General features: G+C 34.5%; 1 pseudogene; it reads right to left on the bottom strand.

Moving 5' to 3' along the window:
- Positions 1-419: 419 nt before the first annotated feature.
- Positions 420-1,911, bottom strand: LOC123638813 (annotated as a pseudogene).
- Positions 1,912-8,567: the final 6,656 nt, after the last annotated feature.

Here is an 8,567-nt window from a genome sequence, read left to right as displayed (position 1 = left end):
TTTTTTTTGTTTTTGTTTTTTGTTTTAGGGGGGTCGGAGGAGCACAAAGTGGACTTGAGTAATTCCATTGTTCAAAAAAGATATGACTCTCTAAGCAAAACAGTGTATGCTGCCTTTTCTCTTAAGACCTGCACATTTTAAGAGAGAAGTTTGTCAAACATTATGCAACTTTTTATTATTAAATGAGAAAAATCTCATTTGTTACATTATCACTCACATCACTAGTCACAGAAATGCTGCAGAGATGAAGAAAGTCAATGTTGGACCAACCAAAGTCCTCATTTCTACAACAGCCACAAAAAATGCTCAATACAGCCCAACACAACATTCTTGGTTTTCTTCATACTGAAGTCCCCCCCAAAGATCGTCTTCTAATGGAGTATGTCACTACATACATTACAGTTCTTCATTTTCACAGTTCACCCCAAATTGTATGAGAGATGTATCACACTAAAATTTCTAAAGCTGGTAGGACATCCTTCACATATTATCGTCATCTGTCCACTTGTCTCTGTGTCATCATTCTCAATTGTGGGGTTCAAAGTACTGTTTTTCCAGGGTCCAGATGTGAAGTCACAGATCAGGCCATTTTTCAAGACACCATTTTTCTATAACTGTTTTCTCAGATCATTCTTCTGTAACTGTTCACTGATAACTTGAAATTCTCTCATTTCATCCTCAGTTAAAGCATGTACATGTTTCATCATTTCCACTGTCTTCTTGCCAGCCCATCTCTTTTTAACAATCTATGTTCTGCCTCAAGTGAATTTGAAAGAACATCGGTTTGCGGGAAGGTTGCAGACCGAACGAACGATCTGTTGGGAAACCACTGAGGCATTGCCGTTGTCTTGTGGAATTTCATGTTTATCAGACTTTCCATTTATATCCTTTTCTTGGTAAGCACCATTGCTGTTATTTAAATTACACAAGTCGTCATCCTTCTCTGAGCAAGCATGGCTTTCATCTTCATGTTCCTCTTCTACTCTGTCCCTTTTCAACGCTTTCAAAAATTCACTCTTCTTATCAGTGCACGTTTGTATCAGTTTGGTTCAAGGCTGCTGATTAAGCTTGCCAACAGATGAAGAAGAATTTGAGCAATTACACTCTTTCACTGAATTTGTTGAAGGACTAAAATTCTTGGCAGTTGATTTAAAGGCATTGAAGTTGCCAACACCATATGTAGACTCATGAGGGAAAAAAGTCCCACTTTTATTTTCTTCAGTTTGGCTTTTTCATTGTGTAGGTTTTGTAGGTGGAGCAGCAGGTTTAGGGACTAAACCTGTATAAACACTTGGACCATTCTGTTGCTGACTGGCTGTGACTGAAGATTTCTTCAGTCACGATGGGAAATCTAGATAGCTATGAGTCTTTTGTATTACCCTTCTTGATAACCAGCAGACGTGGAGCTCTAGATTTAGGATTTGGAGGGTATTCCCATACTCCCGTAGCTTCAGATTTATTCTGATTTGTTTCTCTTTCATAGTCAGGATTTATAGATGGAAAACTCTCAGGCTCAAATGGTTTGCATTCTCTCTTGTCTTCTTTCCTCTTGGTTTTATTGTCAGGTATGTTGTTTTCATATAGTTCTTGGCTTTTTTCAGAATGGAAAATACTGCTACGAGAGTAGGAACTTCTACTATGGAATCCCCCTTGATGATTTATATTTTCAGTGTGATTTGTTCCATGTGTACACCATCCATTTTTTTCTTTCCTTTCAAAGTTACCTCCATTAGGACGTGTAGTACCAGAACCAAAACCATCTGAAGAGTTGTGTTGTCGATGATTCACATCGTAACAATTTTCTGTCCATGAAAAGCTTTCAGAATGCTTCTCAAAATTCAATGACAAATTTGTTGATGATGGTGGAGTAGGAAAATTAATCTAGGCTGGAGTGAAGTCATGCTGGGTCATTTAGCTCCAGTCTTTCCAACTCAGAAACAAGGCTTCAACATCTCATGGCAAGTCCAAATTCCAACAAGACTGCACAGGAACGTGTTGGTTTTTTCTCTGCAATCTTTGTTTTCCAGTTTTAAATTTTGTATCCTCTGAAATAATATCCAAATTCTTTCAATATTCTTGGCCTATGACTATTGGATTTAGAGTTACCTACCCATACTTCTCTTTTAAAGTTTTCATATGGCTATCTGCAGAATTAACCAAGTTCCTTGGATTTAAGATCAAAGTCTTCTTTATTATCCCATGTATTGCCATTGTACTTATCCACTCCAGATGAAATATCCAATTTATGAGCCAAAAAGCAAAGACAAAAAGAAAATTTTATATCTGAAGAGCTTTCCTAAACATCAGTGTATACAGAGGCACACATAACTATCTCAGTACTAACATGCTGCCTGGAAACTGCTACATCATAAATTTCCACATAGATAAAATGAAAAAAAAAAAAAACAACTCTGTATTCTTTTAATGTCAATGTCTTCATTTAGGAAAGCTCTCCCATTGTGACACAAAAAGGGCTGAGGTAAAAAATTCCTAAAACTTTTAATACAGGTAAAAATAAACTGCCTTGAAACTTCAGCAATATTTAAACTGAAACTGCCGCTGAAATTACTCAGTACACAAATCAAATGTATCTTACAGTTTTGGGTGGATGACACCAACAACAAAAGGGTAGAGTAGGGGGAGAGGCAAAAAATACCACAAGCTGAAATACTTTAACCAGTTATATTATCTGTTTAAACCAAAATACTGAAGAAACGCCTATCTCTTTTTAAGTAGCTTGTTGAATTGTTCACTACTATCAATTCACTTTAGAGATGATTCTTGCCAATTTTAATAAACTTTTGGGGTAAAGTCATCCAAAACCATTGTAATTCCAAAATGGCCACTTGAAATATCTGGGGGCTTTCACACAAAACCTGGAAAATAATCTTCTTACCTAAGTAATTCATTCACCTACTGGGCAGGGCAGCAGGACAACCTCCATTGGAGGAACTTCTGGCCCAAATAACCACTCATGCCCTGGTTGAAAAAAAAAAAAAGCTCTGCTTCTCTCTTCTGAGTTTCTTTTGTTCACTCTCTGGGTCTCTCTGTTCATCTCTTATTTTTTTCCATTTTGTGATGGGCTACTGGAATTAGTATCTCTCTACCTGTTACACATTTTGACTGGCATATTTACCAGGGGGTTGGGTTGTTGCTATTACATACTTGAGAAAGAGTTCAGAGAGTCTTTGAGTCTTTACATGCCTGAACATTTTATGTTGTAAGAATTTTGTTCTGTTTGGAGTTGAAAACTTTGACTATAGTGTGTGCAATTAAATTAGGAAAGATATTTCTGTTCATATGATAGGCATGAACAAGTAAACTTCCTGTGGCCTTAGACATTTTCAACACTATTATAGTCTGCATTTAAAGAGGTACCAATAACAGTATCATATCTATTAGTATGTACATATTAGGCACTCACTTCTTCATGACGCTGAGATAGGAGCTGTGAAGCATTAGAAGCTGTGTAACACAAGGTCCCCACTCTCAAGGAACTTACAGTCTGGTTGGTTAGAGAAGACTTAAACAATTCACAAAAAATTGAAGAATTCAATATATTTTAGCTTGGAGCTTATTTTCCTACTTTCTTCATTGTTAGTCCTGATCTGAAGAATGCTGCTAAAGAATATTGCAAAGCCACAATGATTGGCTCCATTATTCATCTGCAAATTCCTTCTTTATCTGAGTCTTCAACAGTGCTCTTATTTAATTCTAATCAATTTCTTTTCCCATTTCTCATAACAACTATCTTACATCTTTACCACTTTTCCTGGGTCCTCTGCTTTGATCTAATTCTCTGTGATTTATTGCAGTTTATTTCCTGACATACGTTTATTGATGCATCATTTTATCCTATGTTAAAAGAAGACACACGCCCTCTGAACCCTATCCATTGATTGATAGTTTCATATTCACCCAATCAAACATGTAATTTTGGTATCATATTTGATCCTTCACTTTTCCTCTTTCCCATGTCCAATTTATATAAGCTATGCTGTCCATTTAGGATCTGGGGGCAAAAAAATATCTACACGTGGAACCAGCAAAATAAGCAGTACTGGAATAATACTTAGCTGTGTTGACAAAATTTGTTCTGGAAATTGATATATGAGCATTCTTGCCTTGTTGTTCTTTTTGAGTGTTTTTTACTGTGAATAATTCTTAGATACATGTTCTTTGCTAGAGTCATTTCCTGAGGCTCGAGTTATTCATTTCTGTCCTGATGACCTGAGATCCTCTCTGTGTCTGAACTTGGTCATAATGAACTTGATTCATCGTAAGTCCTTTTAATGGCCTCTGTCCCTCTTTTCCTTTATTCTGACTTAAGTCACCTGTATGACCCTATTCCAGCCTCTCTATTCCCCCTGTAGGTTTGTTTGTGTTCCTGTGATGTTGGCTTTGTTCGATATGATTTTTATTTTTGTTCTTGGATATGCTTCCTTTAAAGGTCTTATTCTTTCTCACTATTGCAATAAACTGCTACCTTGACTTCTTGCCTCTAGTCCTGCCCATCCCTTCAGTTTTGACGTTGCAGGTACTCTCCACCTGCAATTTCTTGTTCATGTAATATAATATCTTTCACATGTCAGTTTCTACCTGCATCTCCATCTTCTTGCTCTCCAAATTCACAATTTTCCTGCTGTACTGTCTATTCACTGTTGCCCCAGCAAGTTTGAATTCTGGCACCATTTGAGAGAGAGTCCAAGAGTGGTCTGGTCTTTCCCATCAGAGGAAAAAGGGATAACAATACAAAGGTATAATAATAATAAGCAAAGAACATTAAAAGAATTTTGCAATAAAGAAATACGAAAACCAAAAAAAAAAAACAACCCTGTAAAATGCCTAGGAAATTAAGAGATGCTATTATAATAATGAAATAGCTACTTCAACTATCAAATTGCTACAAAATTTTAAAATAATGAAGTCCAGTATAGGTGACACTTGACTGTGGGTAATCTCATGGACATATCATGAACAATTATCTCCTCTCTTACATCATTAATTTTCTCCACTATACAGAAAAAATGAACTTAGAATGGCCAAAAGAATCTTGCAAGAAAAGAATAAAATTAGAGAACTTTCACAATTTGATTTTAAGAATTACTATAGGGCTACAGTAATCGAGACAGAATGGTATCGACATAAGGATAGACAAATAGATCAGTGAATAGAATAGAAAGTCCACAAATAGACATAAATGTACAATCAATGGATTTCTGAAAAGGTTGCTAATTCATTTCAATTCAGTTCAATGGGGAAAGAAAAGTCTTTTCAACAAATAGAGCTGTAAGAACTGATAAACATATGGGGAAAAATGAATCTTGACACTCATCGTATGCTGTACCCAAAATTAATCTAGTGAAGCATGAACCTAACATAAAAAATAAAATTATAAATTTTCTAGAGTAAAAACTTCTATAAAAATAAAAGCATCTACAATATCTTTATGATCTTGGGGTAAGCAAAGATTTCTTAGAGAGGATGCTAAAAGCACTAACTGTAATAGAAACAAGAATAAGGAATTGACCTCACTGAAAATAATATATAAAGAACTACAGCACAATAATAAAAAGCTAAACGTCCTGAGGAAAATAGGCAAAACTCTTGAACAGACATCTACTGAAGAGGATATTCAAATGGCCAATAAAATAAGCAAATGAAAAGGTGCTCAGAATCATTAGTTATTAGGAAAATGCAGATTAAATCCACAGTGAATTACCACTTTGCTCCCACAGGAATGGATGAAATTAAAAAGACTGATAACAATAAATATTAGTGATGAGGTATTGCAACAGGAACTCTCACTTTGGAAAACTAAATAGTTTCTTATAAAATTAAACATAAGTTTATCTTATGACCCAGTAATTCTATTTTTAGGTGTTTACCCAAGAGAATTGAAAACACATGTCCATAAAAAGACTTGCATAAGAATGTTCATAGCAGCATTATTCATAATGGCCTAAACTAGAAACAACCCAAATGTTCATCAACAGGGGAACAGATAAATAAATTGTGGTATATTACATAACAGAACACTAATCAGCAACAAGGAACATACTGATATATGCAGCAATATTAATGAATCTCAAAAATCTTGTGTCCAGCAAAAAAAAAAAAAAAAAGCCAAACAAAAAAAGAATACATATTTCTTGGAAGTGACACATGTCAATTCCATCAATATCCCATTGGTCAAAGCAAAGGTGGACTCCATCTACATTCAACAGGGCAGGGATGTATAATCATCCCACAGGAAGAACACTGAATATTTTAAAAAATAATTCAATTTATCACACTTAGATTATGGTATAGGAGCAATAGAAATTATCACTTTATATTTTGAATTGAAGGCATTTTCCCCAGATTTTCATTTATCTTTTGATTAGGTTTGACAATGTAGACTGGATTTTTTTTTTTAGTTCTTGCTTTATATATATAGATACATTTATCAAGCTTTTATGGTTTTACAGAGGCCTTCCTCACTTTAAGATTGTATTATTAAAAATTCTAGTTTATCTGTAGTTTAATTTTTACATTTAAATCTTTGATATACTTTGGGTCCACCTGAAATTAATTTTATGTTAGTGGTGGGGTAGGAAGTCACTTTGTTTTATGTGAGTCTCTTATATGCAGCATGTATTAATAATTGTTTTGCATTTTAATAGATTAGTTCAGCCTATTTGTATTGGTTAGACTTTAATGATGATTGCACTTAGTTCTGGTATAATGCTTTATGTTATGCTTACTGTTTCTATGGCTTCTTTTGATTTTTCTTTTTAAATCTTTCTCTATAAATGACTTGTGTTTATTTTACTTTATGTATTTCTTCTGATAATTTGGCAGTTTCATATTCTTTTTCTGGTGTTTACCTTTGTAACTAAACCTTTAAAATATATATATATATATATATATAAATTTCAAAGTCATTGTTTATTCTAATTACTTTTCTTAGAAAGTACAGAATGATATTTCAGTACATGTTGACAATGTGTAATGATCAAATCAGAGTAATTAGGATACCTATCACCTCCAACATTTGTCTCTGTTTTGGCTTCCCCTGTTTATTTAAACATGTCTCCGATATAGTACTTACCAGTTGCATTTAAATTTGTTTGTTTCCATTTTTAGATTAGGAACTCTTTGAAGGTTAGAATTTAATGTTATGCTTTTTAATTCCTAGCACAAAGCTTGACATATACAAAGTTCTTAATAAATTTCATACATTCCCTTGAATCATGGTGTCTTTATATATTTATAGCATTAAATGTCCTGGCATGATGGCTGCCTGAAGAGTTTGATGATGGCTAGTTTGAAAATCTTCAATGCATCAGTTTTAATTTTTGTAGTGATATTTCGAATATCTATGTACATCTAGAGTTTCTATGCTTTATATACCTAGAAATATTTAATGTAATTGTAAATATTTTAGTTATAAAAACCTTTCTCACTAATTGCAAGCCCTTTGGATCATTCTGTGGAAAAATTCAAAATATAAGGAAAGTTACAGAAAATAAAATCACAGTGTATAAAACTTTCATTGCTTGCCCTTCATGAATTTTAGTCCTCAACCTGAACTAACCGAAGTTTCTTCAGGCTGTGTCTAACTCATGGCAGTATACCAGCTGCAGAATGATTCTAAGACTTTACTTTCCAATGTTCTGATAATCTGTGTTCTGAATGTACTGCGTAAATTAACAAAGACTTGTGACTTCCTGTATGCTTTCTTAATAAAGAAAATTTATTGAATGCTTACTATTGCCAGCCACTGTGCTAAATGCTTTACATAAATTACTGACATTGATTCCTCATTTTCTCGATCTTGGAGAGCTTAATTAATATGCTTAACCCCACCTACCAGGCAGGTGGCTGAACTGACAGTGTGTCCCCAAAACTAGTATTCTTAGCCACTATGCTATTCTATCTCCTTAGAGGATAAATGTAAAATAGCTGCTTAGTTTGATGAAAACAGATTTAAAAAATGTTTGGTCATCCTTCTCATTCTGCTTATGCAGGCTTAAAGTCTCAGCTCTGCAGAGACTCAGAGTTTTCTTGGCAAACAATACAACTTAGAAATTTGCAATTACTATGCACAGCATCATGGAGCCAGTCCCGAACTCAACTGACCTGTGTGCTTGAAAATCCAATCCCTTGTGAAATGGCTGAGGATGTTCATAAATCGGAAGAAGCTTAAGTAGAATGGCCTTCCATGACCTCTTTTTCTGCCTCAATCAGAATGATGTTGTGAGGCTGGGGAGTGCAAAAAAGGTGAAGACTATTTCATGGTAACCCTTTGCAGGGCATTGTTGGTGGTGGTGGTGATGGTGGGGTATCTGTGTGTGTGTGTGTGTGTGTGTATGTGTTGTGAAATTCTCTCATTTTAATTAAAAAAAACTTAATATGTTCAGTTCAAAACTGCAAATCCAGTCATAAATTTAACAAGAAAATTTGTTACCTATTTTTTTTTGTAAATGCTAGTATGGGGATATAGTCAGGATAATGCTAACTCTGAAATATAGACTTTCAGAGTTAGAAATGGTTCAGGTGTTTGTGGGAGGCAAGTATTGGTT

The sequence above is a fragment of the Lemur catta genome, chromosome 5 (genome assembly GCF_020740605.2).
Source record: "Lemur catta isolate mLemCat1 chromosome 5, mLemCat1.pri, whole genome shotgun sequence".
Lineage (NCBI taxonomy): Eukaryota > Metazoa > Chordata > Mammalia > Primates > Lemuridae > Lemur > Lemur catta.
This window is presented reverse-complemented; position numbering and strand designations above follow the sequence as displayed.